Source organism: Bidens hawaiensis, unplaced genomic scaffold (assembly GCF_021521415.1).
Source record: "Bidens hawaiensis isolate Kalapana, Puna unplaced genomic scaffold, B.hawaiensis_p1.1 tig00032168_1, whole genome shotgun sequence".
Classification (NCBI taxonomy): Eukaryota; Viridiplantae; Streptophyta; class Magnoliopsida; order Asterales; family Asteraceae; genus Bidens; species Bidens hawaiensis.
In genome coordinates, this window is record NW_027495473.1 from 122,000 (window position 1) to 145,286 (window position 23,287).

The following is a 23,287-nucleotide window of genomic DNA, read 5'->3' on the forward strand; positions in this document are numbered from 1 at the left end:
CCCGCACAAACGACTTCTTTGTTTACTTCTATTTGTGGTAGCCCAACAACTAATTTCCTTTTCATCATCAGCTCGAGTTTGTCGTACCCCACATGACCCAACCAGTTGTGCCAAAGATCAACATTCTGGGTTTGTTTTGTTCGCTCCACATAAGCAGTTTCGGCAGACAAAACATACACGGTGTCGTTTCTTTTACCTTGTAAAACTGGGACAGACTTCGTTTCAAATTTATCAAAAATTCAGACGTCATTCGGTCCAAACAAAACGTACTTCCCGGAGGCTGTAATTTGCGGAACCGAGAAAAGGTTCTTTCTCATTCCGGGAACATGAAAAACGTCTTCCATAACAAACTCCCTCTCGTTCGGTGCCTGCGGAAGTTTTACATCTCCCACGTGTGCTATATGATGCCTTGAATCATCAGCGATTACCACCACTTGACTACCCCTATATTTTTCCGGGTTTATGATTCAATTTTTATCTTCGGTCATATGGTTCGAGCAACCGGAGTCAACAATCTATTCACCGAATGAGTTTGCTTTAGTTTCGGTGGTGGCTGTTAACGCGTACTCATCTTGGACTAATGCGACATGAGCGTGGACATCCCAAGGCTCTTCTTCCTTTGCCTTAGCCACGTTTCCTTCATCTGTTGGTTGGCGGCAATACTTGGCTATAAAAGTTCGTTTTCTAGCTACTGGAGCTTCGTGTCGTTTCTTTTAGAGAACAATGACGCGAAGGTATCCCAAGCTTGTTTCGGGGTCGCTAGGTCACGGATATGAGCGAGCAGATTCTCTTCAATCGTTGTCTTGAGAAGGTACATGGCTCGACCGACCTTAACCCGCCACTTGTGAATAGCACCATTGGTGTCGATCCTTGGCTCAACAACATCTGCCCCGTTCATCACCTCTCACAAATCTTGTCCTTGCAAATAGGACATCATGCAGGTAGACCAAACATTATAGTTTTGATCATTCAGTTTCTTCATTCCATTAACTAACTGCAACTCTGCCATCTTGTTCGGTTATCTTCTGCGATCGGTACTCTCTTGACTTCGATTGGTATCAACCTGCGAACGAGATAGGTGTACTACGAGAACCGAGTCTTTGATCGACAAGGCTCTGATACCACTTGTTGAATTATCAAGCGAATATCAAGAACCACAACACACCGATGGTTGAACAACTTTGTTTGACTCTTTTTCTATTAAGAAGAAAACTAACAGAAGATAGATAAAAATATAAGAATACATGGAGGGTTTATATAATACCTTTTATTTGAATCCTAATCCAATGCAAACTTCCTACTGCCAACTCAACTAAAACTTAACCCTCAAGAGAATATATTTCACTTTAGCCCTTGAGTATTAGATCTCCTCCAAATCACCCCTTCAAGATCAACCAAACTGCCCTTTGATGTTGTAATTATTATCAAGAATACGCCTCATTGCCTCCACACATGGGTAAAACTAGATTCCAACAAATTAATTAATAATTTTGTTTAGGTAAACACCATTTCTTTTCTAAATCTTACACTGGATTGTTCTGTCATAGCAGAGAATAAAAATCTATTTTCTTAAATATCACAAACGTGTTTGGGCGTATCAGATGTTGATTGAAGGGGTGTTGGGTTAATCTTGATCGGTCAACAGGTTCAGGTCGGTTAGTTAGAACAGGTCGGCAGGGTTTTAATTTCAGTTTAATGTTTTTAGTATTTAATTACATATATGTTTGTTTGTGTGTTTGTTTAACAAGTTTTAGTTAGTGGGTTAGATAATGGACTTGTTATCCCAGTCTTTAGGATGAAGTTTAGGTGGGTTTAGGGTCACTTTGTTAGTGTTATTAAATAGTTGGTGTTTTATTCATTGTACATACGTGTATTCATTCAATCAATAGAAAGATTTATCAGCCGTTGTGATCAAAACCGGTGTTATTTGTATGTGCATAATGTCAATTGGGGCCTGAAACAACAACGAGAAGTCCAAAATTAAAAGTTGATTAACTAAGAGCAATATTGTCACAAAAACGTGGAACTTGATTTTATACTCAAGAACAGACAATTATAATAGAAAACTCAAGTAATTAAAATTGATAAAACTAGAATAAATGTATACAAACTACTCAAAACAAACTACATATAATAGTAGATAACTCTCATCGGAGTCATTACCGACAAATACAATGGACGAGAAGAACAACTTGATTGTGGAATTGTGCATTTATTGCAGCCTCTAGACTCTAGAGTGTCAGTTATATATAGCCGTCTAAATGAGTAGAATCAGAAACTTAATCAATGCAATCTTGAAATAAAGGAACGTTGGAGATGACCGTTAAGACCGTGTGGAATGTACCATTTTGGTGCCAAACGTTGTGTACAAAACGGTGGGGAAAGGGGGGGGGGGGGGGTAGAAAACAATGATTGTTGAGATATTTTACCACTACACCATTTTTTGCAAAATGTGTCATTGCTGACTGGGACGCTACGTGTCTCAAAATGACCCATGGTAGAGTGTTATGACTACACATGATCCAACCTTGAGATCTTCGGTCCTGGATGTAGGAGGCGCTTTTTAGCTAGCAACTGAGAAGAGAACCGAGATTCAAGAAGCAACACGAAGGCCCATAAACAGATGATGTTAGACAACCATAAGGCCCATTACTTAAGAGGCCCGACATGCAAATCTTAGAGAAAATTAATTAAGAAAAAAAAAAGATTATAAAATTGTAACAACAAATCTATGATTTGGTGAGGAAGCCAATGTTGTGAACACAGGTCGGTCAAGTCTAATTTCCGTAACATGCACGTAAGAGATGGCATATATTTGCCAAGAAGCCACAAGGAATGAACAAATTTGAAATCTGTCCTAATACATACCTATCAACAAGTCAAGTTCATCTCTAGTATCAGACATTTGTCACAACCAAAAATACACACACATATCTATATATACTGAAAGTTTAACCCATCTTTTATTCAACATCAAAACACCAATGAAGTCACTCTTTATTATTATTCTTTTTACATTTTTCATCTCAACAATTCACACTTTTGCTTCAAAACAAGAAGCTGATTCTATACTCAACTGGAAAACCAGCCTCACAAACCCATTATTATCCTCATGGTCATTTCAACCTACTTCCAACCGAATCACGACCACCGCACCATGCACCTGGTACGGTGTTCACTGCAACGATCACGGGCACGTGATCAAACTCAACCTGTCTAGTTCTAGATTAAACGGTACACTTCTAAAGTTCGCGTTTTCATCTTTCACTAGTCTAACACATCTAGACCTCAGAATAAACAATGTTTCCAGGCCCATCCTGGTTGAAATCAGGTACCTTTCTAAACTTGTGTTCCTTGATCTCTCGGGTAATCATTTCTCTGGAAAGATTCCGTGAGAGATGGGAACATTAATGGGCCTGCAGACCCTTTTGTTGAATGATAATAATCTAGGAGGTCATATTCCTGTTTCTTTTGGAAATCTAGGAAATTTAATGATGGTTAACATATCATTTAACTTTCTAACGGGCTCAATCCCATCTAGTTTAGGAAATCTTAGTAAACTCTGTGAGTTGTACTTGTTCCTGAACAATCTAACGGGCCCGATCCCACCATCATTAGGAAACTTGGGCTCGTTAAGGGTTTTATCTTTATACATGAACCAACTTTCGGGCCAGATTCCTAATGAACTAGGAAACGTGAAGGAATTGATTATTATGCAATTGGGCCATAATCTGCTCACGGGTCCCATCCCGGGTTCACTCAGGAACCTGAGCAGGTTAAAGATATTAGATGCTCATTATAACACTCTTTCGGGTGTTATCCCGAAAGAACTAGGAAAACTAGAGTTTTTGATTCAGTTAGCATTTAGTCACAACGAGCTAAGCGGTAAGATCTCGGTTTAGGTTGGGAATCTAACCAAACTAGAGAAGTTGTACCTTAATGATAACCGGTTTGACGGTTCTATTCCTGAAGAGTTGGGAAACTTGAAGTCTGTAGTTGAGATGTACTTGCTCATAAACGGGCTAACGGGCCCAATCCCTGATTCACTTGGTAAACTTACAAAGTTGGAGCACTTTATGCTTCATGATAATGAACTTTTAGGTTATATTCCTGAAACTGTAACCAAGTGTGAAAGATTAAGATACTTGACTTTGGGTAATAATTCGTTAACGGGCCCGGTCCCTGAATCAGTCTGCAAGTTGAGATCCTTGGAGATTCTTGACCTTGGGATTAACCAGTTTACAGGCCCAATTCCACAATGCGCGGGTCATTTCAGCCCGAAGCTCAAAGTGTTGGATTGGCGGTTGAATTGGTTCAATGGAAGCATTCCCGTAACATTCTTGAAGCAAAACGATTTAAGGAGCATAAACATGAACGGCAATCATTTCGAAGGTTTGATTCCTAGGAGTTTGATCAATTGCAGGAATCTTGAAGTTCTAGATCTGGGGAACAACATGCTAACCGGTGGATTCCCGCATTGGATCGACACAATTCCTGAATTGCAAGTTCTTGTCTTGCGTGGTAATAAACTCAACGGCCCATTACACGCATCCACCACGAAAAGCCCGTTTCCAAAGCTGCGGATTCTTGATCTGTCTAGCAACGAGCTTACGGGCCATTTGCCGGCAAACTACTTCAAGAACCTTAAAGCAATGATGAGCAGAAATAGCTCGGCATCAGGAGATCTATACATGGATATACACATCTTGTATGATGACACATTGGTTCTAGTGGTCAAAGGGTTAAGCTTGGAGCTACAAAGAATATTAGTTGTCTACACGACTTGAAGGGGTATGCACCCGCCTTAACATCAAGCGGGGCGGGTCAACCCACAAGATATAGACAAGAGGCTTGAAATCAGGATGTCATGAATACACAAAGCCAAAACCTATGCGCAAACGCATGAAACATCTGCGCGTGGCGCATATCACATACGCGCAAGCGCATGAAACATCTGTGAGAATAAAGAGAAGACCTTGCGCATCCCCGGGATAGGCGCATAAAGGCCGCGCGTAAGCGACACACAACAAATGAGACAATAGTCTAATCCAAATCAGGATAAGGACAACCATGATTGTACTCATCAGGCAACCTTCCAGAAGGTATCTTTTAAGGAATAAAGAATGTGCTGATGTTGACAGCTGCCAATGAAGAATGGACAACTCAGCAAAGCCCATGTGCCATCACGTGATGGCACATGGGTCAGGTGAAAGACCTTGGTCAGAGAATAATCAATGAAAAAGCACCAGGTGTCCTAAATACACGTGGCGCGAAGCAACAGGAGGAGGCCAAAAAGGCCCCAATTGGGTCTGAGCCAAATCATTGGAAACCCTAATACTATAAATACCACACCACCTCCACAGTTGGAGGCAGGCAAGAAAATATACTCTAAGTCCTTTACTCATTTTCACATCTTGATTATCTTCTCCTACAATACCTGATTCTCACACCGGAGGGTTACCCCAAAGAGGACCCCTCTGTCCCTTTCTGAGGGGTAAGCTCACGGTGCTGTTCGTTTTGTAGGTGGAAGAACTCGTATCTCGGAAAACCATCGGTGATATAGCACACTCGTACCCGAGGAACGTTGATCGTATACAAGTAAGTCGATACACGCTTCTTCATTGGCGCCATCACCTGTTACAACGGCAACAAAACTACTATTTCATCAATTTTTTTTCTTCACCATGGTTTCCGGTGTTCGAAACAATGATCAAGTTCTGGAGGATAATGAGCTTGAGGATGTTAATGAGGGACATCAGGTTCTGAGGGCGCCGCGTGACACTGCGCGCACCACCAGTAACCATCCCTTCAACACAACACCTCATAGTCAAACTGAAACTCCCCCAGACGATCTCACGTTCCAAAATCTGACTGGTGCAAAACAAAAAGGACCAATGGGCCCGGAAGTTGAAACCAATGACCCTAAAGAATGGCTCATAAACGAACAACGGCGTTTAATGGACAAATACAATGAGTTGGTAAAACACAAAAAGTTAGCCGATTTAACACAAAGGCTCGCATTTGATAAACAAACCATTCAGGGAACAACAAAAAAGACGCGCGCGCTGGAAGACGGTCATTCTGTTCACACCGAACAAGCTGATATTAGTGATGAGGAAGAGGTGCACAGCATGAAGAAGACGCGAGATACTCATTGCAGGAGGTTCACAGCTTCGCGCACACATGCACATAGCACCTGGAGCCAAAGCTGATATGGATTTATACACACCATACAACCCGTAAGCGAAAGAGCAAGTGGACGTAACCACACCATATAGGCCAGCCATCTTGGTAAAACATTCAAAATTCGCTGAGCGCATTGCGAAGGCTCCCATTCAACACAAAACCAAGATGCCAAGTGGTTTAGGCAAGTACGATGGTACAACAGATCCAGATGATTTCTTACAAGGTTTTTATAACACTGGAAACTTAGAAAGCTGGACGATGCCAACATGGTGTCACATGTTTGCTCGCTGCCTCACGGGCGCAGCGCGTGTCTGGTTCGAAAGCTTGCCGACAGGACAAATCGATGGGTTCGAAAAGCTATTGGAAAAGTTCCAGGCTCACTTTGTACAGCTGCGCAGACAGACGCGCGACCCCGATGACATCATGCACTGCGTACGCAGGAATGATGAAACCATTGAAGACTACATAACTCGTTTCAATCAGGAATCTCTTGCAATTGGAGGCATCACTGAACAACTCTTGCGCGTGGCCTTTATACAAGGTGCGCGCAGTGATCAACTCCGCAGAGCTCTCGTGAGCAGAGAAGGCATGCCAACCACTTGGGCTAAGCTTATGGAAGCATCGCGAGTCTTCGCGCGAAATGAAAAACAAATTGCCCAAGACAGAGCAAGAGATAAAGGGCATCAAACAGAAGCACCACGCAACAATGAAAAGAGGCGCAAACAAAACTCCGTATGGTCCAGGTTGCAACAAACCAATTATTCTCCTACAGAAAAGCAAGCGCAACAAAGTTCACCCCAACCCCAAAAAGACATTCTTAATCGCGGAGAAGGTGACAAGAAGGAAGGCGGCAGAGAGCCTAACAGACCTCTACCAAGAATATGGACTCCCATCACCAAAACGCCTTCGCAAGTGTTAAGCACAGAGAATGTCCAGTTTAAAAACCCCAGGCCATTACTCCATAAGAAACCACCGAACAGTGGCAAATATTGTGAGTTTCACAAATCCACAGGGCACAACACTGATGCATGCCATCATTTGAAGGATGCGATCGAAAAAGATGTGAAATCAGGCAAGTTGGCTCACCTGGTAAAAAATCCAAGACCAGAGAATGAACAACCAGACGGAGCCTCAGCCAGTAAAAAATTCAAAAGAATCTGTGTAGCTGAAGGAAGAAGGCAAGGGCAAAGATCGAGGAAGAGAAGCGCGCAAATCCAAGGGGATTGGCGCGAGCAACAAGTAATCTTTCCAAGAATCAGAGGAGGCCCGTCTATCAGCAGCCCTCTAGTCATCACTGCACACATCGCTCATTATGAGGTGTCAAGAGTCCTGGTGGACACCGGTAGTGAGTCAGACATCATGTATGAGCAATGTTTCAGGAAGTTGGATCCAGCAGACCAAGCAAGGCTTGAAGTTGTGAGTGCACCAATCTCGGGTGTCTCAAACGAAATTATTCACCCCTAAGTCAGATACAATTCGAACTAACTATGGGGGATGAGAAGCACAAGCGAGCTGAAATTGTCAACTTCCTGGTCTTGCCCACCACTTCATGCCATAGTATGATCTTGGGCAGAGGAACGATTGCCCAATTCAACGCCATACCGTCACCAGCGCATGGCGCGTTGGGGTTCCCAACACCAATAGGAGTAACATTTGTGTACCGAGATCATTTATGGGCAGTAATAAGTATACCTCGAGAGGGGAGAATGAAGCTTCCAGTGGTAAACAACGCGCCAGAGGAAAGGATTCTCAACCCAAAATTCCTAGAACAAACAATCACAATCGGAGCTACGATATCAGATGACACAAGAGTGAGAATGAAAAGATTGCTCACAACGTATATGTCAGTCTTCGCGTGGCAACATTCTGATATGACTGGGGTTCCGCGAGACCTGGCACAGCACTCTCTCAACACATTCAAGTCCGTGGAGCCAATTGCTCAAAATAAAAGAGTCATGGGAGACGAGAAGACAAAGACCATGAATGAGCAAGTAGAGGATCTACTGCGCGCGAATATCATTCGCCCAATACGATATCAAACATGGGTAGCCAATCCTGTGATGGTAAAGAAGAGCAATGGGTCATGGAGAATGTGCATTGATTTCAAGGACCTCAACAAGGCGTGTCCAAAAGATTGTTACCCCCTCCCAAACATTGACATGAAGGTAGACTCTGTGGTGCCGTTTAAGCTCAAATGTTTCCTGGATGCCTATAAGGGCTATCACCAAATTCAAATGGCACCACAGGATGAAGACAAGACTGCTTTCAGAACTGACAAGGGTGTTTTCTGTTACACAAAAATGCCCTTTGGTTTGAAGAATGCAGGAGCCACTTACCAAAGACTCATGGATACAATTTTCAACGAGCAGATTGGGAAAAACTTAGAAGTCTACGTGGATGATTTGGTGATTAAAAGCAGGGAGGAAAAACAAATGCTCAAAGACATCGAAGAAACCCTTCGGCGCCTAAAGGAAGTAAACATGAAGCTCAACCCGAGCAAATGCACATTCGGTGTTGAAGAAGGGAAATTTCTCGGCGTAATGGTCACCAAGGATGGTTTCAAGGTGAACCCAGAGAAGGTGGAGGCTATCCTCGGCATGCCCTCACCATCCACCATGAAGGAAGTTCAAAAGTTGAATGGTAGATTGGTATCAATTAACAGGTTCCTAGCAAACCATGCAAGCAAATCTACCCCATTCATTAACACACTGAGAAATTGCTTAAAGAAAAGCCAATTCAAGTGGACGCCTGAGGCCGAGCAAGCTTTCAGTGAGATAAAAGAATGTCTGATAAATCTGCCTGCGCTTACAGCTCCACTACCTGGTGAAACTTTAACGTTGTACCTGTCAGCAGGAGAGCGGGCCATTGGCGCAGTATTATTGGTGGATCGCAAGGGAATCCAAACACCAATTTATTATGTAAGTTGGGTGCTGACAGATCCTGAGACGCGCTACACCATCATAGAAAAGTTAGTTTTATCACTAACGCATGCGTCGCGCAAGCTTCACAGATATTTCAATGGTCATCCTATTGAAGTCCTGACTGATTACAACATCCAGCAAGTCTTGCGACGTCCCGCGCTCTCAGGAAGGATGACAAAATGGGCGCTGGAATTAGGGGAGCACACGATCACCTATAAGCCTCGTCCAGCAATCAAGGGACAAGTCTTAGCTGATTTCATCGCAGAAATCCCTGAAGGAAAAGTCGAAGAGGCTCAGCGCGAAGTAGACCCTCCGCAAGCCAATAATGAAGAAAACGTTTAGAGATTATTCACTGATGGAGCTTCAAACAACGAAGGGTCCGGCGCAGGCCTCAAACTGGTGGATCCAGAAAATCATGAGTATACTTACGCAATCAGGTTGGATTTCAAGAGCACCAACAATGAAGCTGAGTATGAAGCCCTGCTGGCTGGTTTGCGCATCGCGCACAAGTTCGGAGTTAAAAAGCTTGAGGCTCATGTAGATTCATACCTGGTAGAAGCACAAGTCAATGGCCTTTATGATGCCAAGGAGAACACCATGCCTCTGTATCTAGAGCAGGCGAAGAAACTCACCGAACAATTTGACTTTTTCAGAATCATACACATTCCGCGCAGTGAAAATAAGTCTGCCGACGCGCTAAGCAAGATGGCATCAACCAGCTTCGATCATTTTGGCAAAGATGTCAGGGTGGAAGTAATGAGCAACCCGTCAGTGGGAGCGAAGTCTGTTCTTGTAATTCATATAACACCTTCATCATGGATAACTCCAATAATGGAATTCTTGAATGAGGGAAAGGTACCAGACGATCGCGCACAGGCGAGGAAGATAAGACACAAGTCGCAGAACTACGAAATGCTCGATGGTACGTTATATCGACGCTCTTATTTTGGACCACTCATGAAATGCCTAGACGCTGAGGAAGCAAGCTATGTGATCAGAGAGATACACGAAGGAATCTGTGGAATACATGCTGGCCCGCGCATGGTGGTCGCCAAGGCAATGAACGCAGGTTACTATTGGCCAGGCATGTACTTGGACGCGTTAAAAGAGATCAAAAAATGCAAAGCGTGTCAGAGCTATGCGCCAAATACCATGCGGCCAAAGAACAACTTGATTCCGGTAACCTCTGCATGGCCTTTCCACAAGTGGGCAATCGATATTGTGGGTCCCTTACCACAAGCGCCAGGGCGAGTAAAGTTTTTGGTAGTGGCAGTAGACTATTTCACAAAATGGGTTGAAGCCAAGCCACTGGCAAAAATTACAGCCAAGGCAATGAAGCAATTTATTTGGAGTCACATCATATGCCGTTTTGGCCTCCCCATGGAAATCGTGAGCGACAATGGCAAACAATTCACTGACAGGAAGATATCCAGTTGGTTCAAGGAATTGCACATCAATCAGGTCTTCACTTCAGTATACCACCCTCAAGGGAATGATCAAGTGGAACGCGCGAACCAAAGCTTGCTGAACGGGCTGAAGAAAAGGTTGGAGGGAGAGTCCCATGCATGGGTCGAGGAGTTACCTAATGTCCTGTGGGCACACAGGACATTAAGCAAAACCAGCAATGGCGAGTCCCGGTTCAGCCTAACCTATGGAACGGAGGCTATGATTCCAGCAGAGATTGGATGCCCATCCTATCATGATGAGTAAGACGGATAACGAGCAAGAAAGGAGGTTGGATCTCAATTTGCTTGAGGGACGTAGAGAGGCGGCTATCATCAGTGAAGCCAAATACAAGAAAAAGCTAGAAAAATACTACAATCAGTGCGTGAAAGAATGCCACTTCAAGAAGAATGATTTTGTCCTTCGGAACAATAAAGCTAGTCGCGCAATACCCCCGGGAAAGATGTCTCCCAACTGGGAGGGACCTTATCAAGTCTCGGAAGAATTGGGAAAAGGCGCATACGCTTTAAAAGATTTAAATGGAAAGAAGATCCCGCGCACATGGAACGCAGCACAACTTAGAAAATGTTTCATGTAAAAGTTGTCAAGTTTGTAATCAAGGCTTTTTAAGCCATTATGAATAATGATACGCTCTATGCGTTCTATTACCTTTTGCATACATGTTTCACACTTCCCTTTATTAATTTTGAGCAATATGACAACATTGTATTGACATCAAACTAAAAATAAAACGAAGTAAAACATACATGCGCGAGCTTCAAGCTCAGACGCGTTAACGAGTTTTAACTCTAAAACGTCAGGGCCTTAGCCCAATAATATGAGTCTTAGCTCAAATTACTCATAGCTCCATCCTACGTATTGCGCAGCTGGACCATAAAAATACCTAAGCACAACTAAGGCAAAGCACATGCCAAAGCATAGTTGTTAAGGTCTCAGGTCGGGGCCGCGCATGGGATTATAATGGATATAAGCAGAGTAACACATAGTGACACGTAAAGGCTAAAAAAACTCACTCATAATTCCCTATAATAAATGCACGATAACGTCGCGCAAAAGAGGAATAATAAAGTGCCAAGGCACGTGTCAGCATATTCAGAATATCGCAAAAAAAAAAAACTTGAAATATGACAACTGTTAAGGATTAAGTAAAAATAATTTCCTTACAACCTTGTTCAAGTTTCAATGTGTAAGCATACCTTATATTCAACAAGCACACACATGCAATATAAAGAGATGAATTGGGAATGCACAAGATGCGAATAAGGGAAAAACAAAATATCATTCCGAAACATAGAAGTTTACAAATTTACAAATGATGAGGTAAAAACTACAAACACAAAAAAAAAAAACAAAAAAAAAAGAAAAAAACAAGAAGGGCTTTTCAAGTCTCTATGTTAATATCAGCCTCTTCATCCTCCTCATCATTATTTCCTCCCTCAGCATCTGGCGTAACTTGCTCCTCGTCATCTCCAAACGTACCATAATCAAGCTGTTCGTCTTGAATATTGTCGTCTTCTGTCATGATAGCGTCAGGAGTAGGTCCTTTGGCCACGCCAGAGCCGCTGGCAGAGGTAGCGTTGCCCGCGCCATCATCATTGCCACCAGTCCCTTCACATTCATCAAGTAATTTCTTTAAAGCGCCAAGATCGGGCTGGTCAGCAAGTTCGGCTATCTGCAAGTCACAAGGAACAGTATAAGTACCAAAGATTATGAAAATAAGTCAAGTAAACTCAGTAAGGTTAAAATACCTGCTCAAGGATGGGAATTGGAGTATTCAAGTACTTCTCCCCCACCTCAGCCATGTCAGCGCAGACAGCATCGAGCTGATAAGGGTAGTCGGATGGATTCTTCTTTAGCATGCCATATTCATAACCATCCTTAAACCCCTCAGCCCGACCCACCAAGCGCGACGCCGTATTACAGTCCATCACAAGGGTCTGAAACTCGTCTGAGTATTTCATGGCATAAGCGCAACGAGTCACACCCTGTGAAATCAGCCATTGACGGTCCTGCGCGAGGGAAGAAACAGACGTTTCAAGAGCAGGGATTTGAGAGTTTAATAACTTAACAGTTTCCTTGACTTGTTCTAGCTCTTCTTTGTCAGACGCTGCTGCCGCCAAGGCTTCATTCTTTTCCGATCGCGCAGCATCGAGCTCTTTCTTCAGGCGCGCAACCTCAGTCTCCAATAAAGATTTTTCAGTATTAACCTGCGCAATAGTTTGGTCACGCGTCTCCACTGCCAACTCCAGGTCACGCGCTTGACGCGCGTACTTGGCCGCATCTGCCTCTGCCATTTGCAGTTTCTCCCGCGCAGCTTGCAGCTCAAGCCCGCGCTTCACAAAAGCAGCGTTGGAACTTGCCCGGTTCTTGCTAAGTTATGCTTGGAGTTTCTCAGCTTTCTCTCGGGCATCAGAAAGATTCCAAGCAGAAATCTTAGCCTCTTGCTTGGCCTCCACAAGGGCATCATGTACCTTTATATAATCATTGCGAAGCTCTTGGGAGGCAGCAAAAAACGCAGACCCAGCAAAAAGGTGGTCATTAAGCAAATCCACGCGAGCGCGGTCCTCTTGAAACCTCCTTTCAGCTGGAGGAACAGAGTGAGCCCAAAAGTCTTCACATACGCCCAAGGATTGGAATGAGCTCTCTTCAGTGATACTCCAGCTCGGGCGGTATATGTGATCGGCTCCCTACAAACACAAAGCAACGCAAAGAAACGTTTTAGTTATCTAAACACTAACTTGGAAGTCTGCACAGCGGAGCAAAATAAACTTATACATGAGGAGAACCGGCAGAAAGATTAGCGCCAGCTGATGAGCTCCTGCCTGCCCCATGAGAAAAAGGCAGCGCCACGAAATCTCGTGGCGCTATAGGGCTTACGCGGCCACCATCAGAATTTTCAAAATTAACCTCCTCATCATCCTCTATAACAGGTCTCTTCTCCTGCGACTTGGAAGAATCAAAAATAGTCTCACGAGGAGGGCTGCGCGCAGGAGGAGGTGAGGGAGGTCTTGACGCTGTTAGAACAGCGCAAAAAATAGTCTCCTGCTCCTTAGTGATCCCAATGAGGGGAGATTCAGTACTTGTTGGAGCAGGAGCAGAACTAACGGCGCCATCGCTAGCAGTGCCACCAGCAGCTTGTGTGCCAGCTATAATTCCTATGAAAAAACCAACAAGGAGAAATGATTCATGACTTGAACCAAAGGAAAAAATCAGACAATCAAAACGCAATAAATACCTTGGCGCACCGCAGTCCGCGAATTAAGCATCGCCGTGAAGTCCATTTTCCCCCTTTTTGAGGGTAAAACAGAGGACTTCAAAACAACCTTCGGCATAGCCTTGGCACCTTGCTGCGCCTGAGGTTGAGCCACCAACGTTGCCGGCTCTACTAACATTTGATTGAACAAAGCTTCATTAATAACTCTATCGGAATCACGCTCATAAAACCACAAAATATAAACAAAGTATGCCTGTTGGAGAAGACGAAACAGCAGGCGCAGCACCGCTTCCCTTGTCCGCCGCGCGCAGAGATGAGGTGGCAGCACCATACCTCGTGTGGACTGGAGGAGTGCCCACACCTTGAGGCAAAGAAGACGAGGAAAACTTGGAAGTAAAACCCTTGGTTTTCTCAAGTCCCTTCACTTGAGTAGGAGGAAGATTCTGGGCAACAGATGCATCATCTTTTTTCTGTTTTTTACTGGCCCCTGCGCCAGTTTTGCCTTTAGCCTTGAGCTTGAGTTTTTGCGCTTCAGCTTCTTCCTCCTCCCCTTCCTCTTCCACAGGCTCCAACCCATAATTAGCGAGCGCATCTACAATACGCGCAACAGAAATGTTAAAACCAAATTTGGTATTCTAAGGGCCTAAACACAAATACAAGGGCTTACCAGGCGCATCGCTGTCAAAGCAAAATTCTAAGTCGACAGGGATGAACATATCATCGAACCGATCAGGGAAAGCAACTTCCCCAGCGTTCAGGGCGACAGAGCCACCTTCTGTATGCTCGTCATAGGCGGCGTGGATGTATTCCTTGCTTTCTGCATAAAACAAGACAAGTGATATCAGCAAAACGAATTATACTCGCGCAAAATTAATGCAATGAACATACAACCCACCTGAGCCATCAACATGGATGACAGGCTCAGTCTCGCTGTCAGTCCACCTCTTGCTCATACCAACCCCCACCAACGCTTCCTCGCAAATATTCTTGGCGGGGGATGGTTCAACAGTTAATTTTTTAACCCACGCGCCAGATGGATTCTTAAGAACGTCATCATCCGCGGGCGCGGAAGTAATCGCGCGCATGGTCATACGAATGGGAATAACACCAGCCTTGATATAAAAGAATTTTTCAGCCCAGTCATGAAGGCTTTTGAAGGTAACAGTGCAGCACTTAACCTTCTGACTGCGCGGTGTGAATGAGAACCAAGAATCTTGGATTTTCGGCTTATAAAAAAATTGAAAGCGCCGAGGGGTGGGCTCCTCGCGCTGAGCTTTGCACATGAACTCAAAATGAGTCATGCGCACTAATCCACAGGGATGGACTTGAGATATATGAATCCCGTAAAATTGGAGGAGCGCACCTATAAACCTCGTCATCGGAAGACGAAGATTACAGCGGGTGAAAAAGTGAGAATATAAAGAGATATAGCCGGCGGGAGGATCCGCCGCCGTCTGCCCGGCTGCCGGGAGCAGACAACCATACTCAGGGAGAAAACCCTGTGAAGCAATGAGACTATTAAGCTCAGGCTGTTTCAACTTGCAGGGGGATCTCGTCCCATCTTTTCGCCGTTTTATTCTTTCCCCCCTCCTCCGACGAAGCCTCGGCAACCCGAATACCCTTGCCGGTTTTCTTCAAAGTAGACATAACCACTGATTTTACACGGCCTTTACTAGGGGAAATTGTGGTGTCTGGGTTATCAGACATACAATTGCGAATCGAACAATATGGTTACTTTAAGCACGAAATCAGGGACGAAGACGAAAGCTCTTAATCGGAATGTAAATGATAAGCAAAAGCTCTGAAAATGACAGTGGAGATGAAGAAAAAACCGTTCAAAAGGTTTGGTTTTATAGGCCCAGGGGAGAGAAAGAGAAACAAGTAATAATCAGATCTACGTTCACGCGCCCCCACTCGCAGGCGTAGGCCAACATAAGCGCGACACGTGTTCCTGACACTGCATGAGGAGACGTGAAAGGCCACTGTAGCACCTCGAGCACACGAAAGGTCTGACACATAACGTCTCTATTTCTGATGCATGTCAACACCAACCAACCACGCGCATTGACGATTCGTTTTAACCAAAGGGATGGAATTTCGCGCAACGCGCGTACAAGAAAAGAAAAAGAAAAAACAAGCCCTATTGAAAAAGCAAACTATTAAGTCTAATATCTATCTTACCTCGCTCGCGCGAGACAAGACACACATTAGACTGGGGGGCTTGAAGGGGTATGCACCCGCCTTAACATCGAGCGGGGCGGGTCAACCCACAAGATATAGACAAGAGGCTTGAAATCAGGATGTCATGAAGATACAAAGCCAAAACCTATGCGCAAGCGCATGAAACATCTGCGCGTGGCGCATATCACATACGCGCAAGCGTGTGAAACATCTGTGAGAATAAAGAGAAGACTTTGCGCATCCCCGGGATAGGCGCATAAAGGCCGCGCGTAAGCGACACACAACAAATGAGACAATAGTCTAATCTAAATCAGGATAAGGACAACCATGATTGTACTCATCAGGCAACCTTCCAGAAGGTATCTTTTAAGGAATAAAGAATGTGCTGATGTTGACAGCTGCCAATGAAGGATGGACAACTCAGCAAAGCCCATGTGCCACCACGTGATGGCACATGGGTCAGGTGAAAGACCTTGGTCAGAGAATAATCAATGAAAAAGCACCAGGTGTCCTAAATACACGTGGCGCGAAGCAACAGGAGGAGGCCAAAAAGGCCCCAATTGGGTCTGAGCCAAATCATTGGAAACCCTAATACTATAAATACCACACCACCTCCACAGTTGGAGGCAGGCAAGAAAATATACTCTAAGTCCTTTACTCATTTTCACATCTTGATTATCTTCTCCTACAATACCTGATTCTCACACCGGAGGGTTACCCCAAAGAGGACCCCTCTGTCCCTTTCTGAGGGGTAAGCTCACGGTGCTGTTCGTTTTGTAGGTGGAAGAACTCGTATCTCGGAAAACCATCGGTGATATAGCACACTCGTACCCGAGGAACGTTGATCGTATACAAGTAAGTCGATATACGCTTCTTCACGACTATAGACCTTTCGGTTAATAAATTCCAAGGGGAGATTCCTGACACGATTGGAGAGCTGAGATCGCTTCGGTTTCTTAATCTATCACATAACAGTCTCACGGGTGAGATCCCGACACATATGAGAATAATTTATAGCCATATAAAAAAATCCCTTCAAAAAATAGTTTTAAAAAATTAAATAAAAAAATCATAACTCAAAATTTAATAAAAAAACAAAAAAAAAGTAAAAACACAAATTTAAATGTTTCCATCGTCTTCCTCGTTCTAGAAAAAAAACAATGTTAAGGGAAAAAAGATCATTGTGTCTTTTTGTTATCATTGTGTTTTCTGTTTATTTTCGTCAATGATTATGTATTTTTTACTTGACATTGTGTCTTTTTTTCTTGTATTGTGTTACATTGCTCAACACTGTGTTATATTTTGTTTAACATTGTGTTGTATTTTGTGATTTATTATGTCTTTTTTAGTTATAATTGTGTCTTCTGTTCATTTTCGTCATTGTGTCTTTTGTCTCTACATTGTGTCTTTTCGGTTTTTTTTTAACGAGAATGGCAATGGAAATTTTTTTGTTTTTTTAATTTTTTTTTCTTTTTTCTTTATATTTTGATTTATGATTTTTTATTAATTTTTTGGAATTTTTTTGAAGGGTTTTTTGTGTGGCCATAAATCCTTCTCACACTTCTCATTTTTGTCTCCCTTTCTATTTTAACCTTTCCCTACTATTAATCTTTACATGAAATGCCTTACATTATCATGCAAAGTTAGCTAATCATTGTAGTTAGACGTAGGGCTGTTCAAAAAGCTCGATGCTCGAAGCTCGGGCTTGTGGTTCGCTCTAAAAAAGCTTGAATAAAACTAGCTATAAAAAGTTGATTTGTAACATCCTGAGCTGATTTGGATCATTTTTGTAACCGAACCAAAATCGACCGTAGCTCGGCTCGAGTCATGGCTCGGCTCGTTGGCTCGATCTTAAGCTCGTTTAACTTCAAAATCAAGCTAGAGTCTAACTAAGTTGCCCCGTTTAATTTCGAGCCCAAGCTCGAAACCACCCTTGCTCAACTCGGACTCGGCTCGTGAACAGCCCTAGTTAGACGGGAGGCTTTTACACAGAAAAAAAATATGTTTAAGAGAAAAAGAATTAAATAAATCAATCATTTTCTCAATTTCAAAAAAGCTGTAAAATAAAAGAAAATCTTAAACCTAAACGCTAGTTTATTTATTTTAAATTACAAAATAAAACATTGACGAATACATGAATTTTGGAAGGTGGGGGGGTATGAGTCGGTCAAAATGGGTCGTTAAAAAAACACAAATGATGATAAAATAATAGTAAACCGTTAAATATGACTCCAAATCAACTAATTTAGGCATAGGAATAGAGAGAGGTCTCGGAATAGTATCAGACGGACTTTTACTTAACGTTGACGCTTTTCATTTTAGAAAACCAAATACTTTTTCATAACTCCTATTCCTTCTAACTTATGAATAACGAATAACAATTAATATAAACAAGAAGCTAACATAAACAAACAATTAACAGAAAAAAACAATAAGTTAACAACAAAAAAATATAAACAAATAACTAAAAAAAAAAGTTAAAAGTACTTTAAAGAGTTAAATCAATTAAAAAAAAGAAAAAGAAAAAAGCGATTTGCAACCTACAATAGACATGAAGTAGGCTGTAGGACCGGTAATTTAGGTCTTCAGTGGTGGTGTTATAGCAGGGAGCAGTGTAGTACCGAATAGAAGAGGCGATAATGAGAATTGAGAGATTTATTTGGCATTTGAAGAGCCTACCGATGAATTGGGCTTAGGCAAAGAGATTTGGGAGGGAAAATGTCTCATGTTAACCTGATCCGGTTGGTGGCCCAAAGCATGTTGTCTCAAGACAAGAAGCATGTCTAGGGGACAAAGAGCTAAAGAGAGATCGGAACGAAAGAAGAAAGGAAGGACCGTAGGAAATGTGTAATTAAAGTATACCCCCTGGGTATATTGTATAACCCTTTCTCCATATATAAGGGAAAGGAAGATCATGTGTCATTCATTCAACACATGTACAAAACATACTACTCCAATAATAATAATTACACATTGATCTCCATTCTTGTAAGTGTCGTTAGGAACACTACATCACCCAGTTGGGAAAGGTTCCAACATTTGCGCCATCCATGGGACCTCTTGATCACGGGTCTCACTTAAACCTTTTGAAAGAATGGCTGATCAAAACCCTTACGTAACTTCACTGTTGTTCCCTTCAAGTTCCGGGAAAAGCAGCTGTGACAATCGTCAATTTCAGGTTAACTCCGTTAACTCAACTCCGTCAATTCAAACTTAAGATCACTGAATCTATAACGCACACCTCATTACATTTAAACTAGGGTTTAAATGACGCTTAACACTTACTACATGTGTAGTCTTTCGGGAATTGCACCGAAACGCAAACGAGTTGACGCAAACGATTGGTGAATAAACGAAAAACGTCAAAACAATAATTATGTGATAATTAGGTGTTAGACTTATGTGTTATGTGATAATATTGGTTAAAACACTAACTCAAGATGTAAACAAGTTAGTTTAAGCTAGAAAACTAATACTTAGAAGTGGAGGGGCCAAGGTGTAACATATTATTATTTATAATATGTTAACCCTAACTCTTTCCTCCTCCCCACACAATCCGATCGCCCCCCCCCCCCCCCTTGGCTCCCTTGGCTGCCGTCGACATACACACACATACATACAATCAATTTCAAGCTTTTGATTGAAGATTAAGGTGCTAGGAAGGTATAAACGACTATCCTATGCATCCTTTATACTTAATCTTGACTTTTATTGGGTTAATTACAAACCCTAGATTCCGATTTTTACATGTTATTGTGTTCATATGAGTTTGTTTGATTTGATGATGTATTGATGATGAATTGATAACTAGAATTGATATTGCTACATGTTAATTGTTGTGTCTTTGATTTGAGTTCAAACAAAAACCCTAATCATGTATGTAATGTGTAATTGATGTGCATGGATAGTGATTATGGAGTCTAGAGTGTTATATGAATGAATTATGGTTCATAGATAGTTAATATGTTGAGTTTGAATGCAAACAGTTTCTGGACAGATTGTGTTATTGATGTTTAATTGACTGTAACGGGGTGTAAAGGTGAAAATTGGTTGAGATTATTGATACTACAGTAAACTAGGTTGAGTCTAGTTTCTAAAGAATATAAATTTGCAATTTTTGGACGTGTAAAAGTTAACTTTTATGATTTTACAAAAACGTTGTGCAAAGCTGAGTTGTTAGACCTGCTGTTAGGTTGTTTTGTAAATATTATATCTCATGAACTACGAGACCAATTGGGTTGGTTCCACTTCTGGAAGTTGACTTATTGAGTTAGGAACCTAACCCAAGTGGTCTTGCGTTTATTGGATTTTTCGTTTAACGGGAATTTCAAATAACATTCTGTTGCGCATGAATTTGACTGTTATGAGTTTGCTGTAATGTTTTGATCATTATGAGAAATCTATGTGGAATAAAAATAAAATAAAATATGTTCTGGAAACCTAACACATATATGCTTTTGTGAAGATTTTTGGTAAATTAATTGAGATGCTATGATAGGTGGAATAGTACAATCTTTCAAGTAGAATTTCTGTCTCGGTAAAACTAGCTGCTGAATTTTGTGAAAATGCATGAAACATGATACTTGCTATATAATTGTTATGTTTTGACCAAATTGCCCTTACGGGGAGTAATTGCTAGTGATGTACATTATAAATACATAACACGTAAATAATTGCTCACACATGTAACGTATCACAAATACACTTGTTCAAGTCACACACGATTCACAAGAGTAAACACGAAACATGTTGTGTGCATAGGTATTATGTGCCGGGTCTAGAGACTCGATAAATTTCCGACACATAGAAAAATCTCTTTGTTGTTTTAGAACGCTAGAGAGAGTTTTTCTGTGACGCGCAGCTTGGTGAATTATTTTGGGAATACTTCGCAAACAGTGAGTTTCACTTTCCCCTTTTTAAACTGTTTTCAAACGCTTTTCAATTGGGGGAGATAACATACTCCGAAAACGCATTTATGATTTTGTTAATATAGATTATATATCACTTGTAAAGACTAAGTGGCAAACGCAATAACTAAAGTCCTTCATTCACATCGAACCGTTTAATATTGGATAATAGCGAGTCATTGTTGAGTAGTACTACTGGGTTTGACAAACCCCATCCAACGCTAAACTCGACTGGTGGTCGAGTGGGTGTAATCTTGGCTAAACAAATACCATGATCGGGATAGACCTGGTGGCAAGGCAAATGATAAACAGTCAGCTTCGGTGTCGAACACTTAGTGATACTTGTTTGATAGGCTAGCTACCTATAGATATATAATTGACATAACACTATCTGATAACGCAAAACGCTGTAACGCAAAACGCTGAACGCAAACGCTAAACGCTTTATTTTATATAAACTTGTGAACTCACCAACCTTGTGTTGACACTTTTAGTATGTTATTCTCAGGTAGCCGAGGCGGGCGCGCGGTTTAGGATCATGCATTGCTTGAAACACTTTTAATAATGCAAACTTATTTTAAACTGTTATCATTGGGTTTTAAGTCGTCCTGCGTGACGCAACATTGGTTTCTATGGTTTTTACGCTTCCGCATTTAATTACTCGTAAACGTTTTCATGGTTTTGAAACTTTGTTTTATGGTTTGATTATAACTAATGAATCTGATCCTGTTAGTTCACACCCTCCGACGGTAAAACTCCGTTAGTGGATTTTGAGGGTGTGACAGCAGCATAGTCGACTAACCAGGGGAAACAAGCACGGCGCCAAAACAAGGAAAATCAGCAAGACGCTGATGGCCTAGTGTTGATTGAAGACGAAAAAGAGAAAGACGAGGCTGAAAAGAATAACCTTGAAGATGATGGGAACGAGAAGGAGGGGTGGAAAATGACCATTAAGTTAAAAAAAGCACACAAGGATGCTTTGAAAGCATTCCTTTATGAACAAGAGAAAATGGAGAGGCTAGCAGCTTTTTGAGCTTGAATCTCATTCAAGACTCTTAGGCCGGAAAAAGATGTGGACGGCCAGGACCCCATTGACAAGGATCCTAACTTGTTAGAATCTTTAGTGACCCTCCTTTCTGTGGCCAAGTGGAAGGAGAAGATTCCTCGTGACCTCCTGGAAACCACATATAGACCCAAAGACACCTCTGATGTTTCCAAGTTCATCAAACGCATAGCGGAAGCCACGTTACCCCCGAATCTACGCTATCCGACAACGGTAGACAAATATGACGGAACACAAGATCCCGAGGACCATTTACATGCTTTCAAGGGGGCAGGACTTGTAGGTGGGTGGTCCATGCCCGTTTGGTGTCTCATGTTTCCCCACACCCTGACGAGAGGAGCTCGGGTCTGGTTCGACAGCCTAGAGCCTAGAAGCATAGACGATTACGAGGAGCTGAGAGAAAAGTTCCTAAGGAACTTCATCCAACAGTGAAAAGCCATAAAGAATCCCAATGAGATTCTGCACATTCAAAGAAGGGACGAAGAAAAGGTGGAGCATTTCATGGAGCGATATGTGGCAGAGAGTATGAATATTAACGGGGTACCGGAGGTAATGAAGATAAGTGGGTTCATTAACGGGGTAAGGTTCTCCCAGCTCATGGAGAAGCTGGGGGAGGATTTTCCTACTACATTTGACCAACTCATGGACCGGGTTAGGGCCTTTATGAGGGGGAAAGACATAGGTTCTAAACTAAGAGAATGGGAGGGCAAGAAGGGAGTCCTTAAAACAGGAAGTGGCGGAAGACATAATGGTGGGCCCATGACTACTCGGGAAGTCTTCTTTTGAAGGGACATGGTTTGCTCCCTATCGGCCACCCTCACATCCCCATTCCCCTACTTCCCCTTATTATCCCCTACGATTACCCGTGCACTCCCGTCAGGATGCTTCACGATACAAACCCTCTGCCGGTGAGAGGTCAACTTCCAGGGACAGGAGAGGTGTTAGCAGCAGACAAAACTAAGTACGCCTCAAAACCTGCTAACCCCTTCAAACAGCTTTATAAGCCCAACCCTCAAGGATATTGCAATTATCACAAAAGCTAGGGGCATGCCACAGAAAATTGTGTCCAGTTGAAAAGGTTATGGGAGGCCACGCTAAAAGCGGGGAAACTACCATTACCTTCCAAGGAGTCATCCTCAAAGGTCAAAGAAGAGGACGAAGACAAACATTTAGTAGATATGATCAGAGGAAAGGAAGATGATAAAGAAGAAAGGGACAAGGCACCCAAGGTCGGCAGGATAGATGTATTCCCATCAAACCTGTCGTGGATGAACGCACCTCTCTTGTTTTCTGGTTTAAGTAATGAAGATACCAGAGAGATGCCTTCGAACATATCAGCTAGTGTAGCAGG

The 23,287-nt window shown here is 42.5% G+C and overlaps 1 pseudogene; it reads left to right on the forward strand.

The window, feature by feature from the left end:
• Positions 1-2,984: 2,984 nt before the first annotated feature.
• LOC143583211 (uncharacterized) lies at positions 2,985-17,026 on the forward strand (annotated as a pseudogene).
• The last annotated feature ends 6,261 nt before the right edge of the window (positions 17,027-23,287 follow it).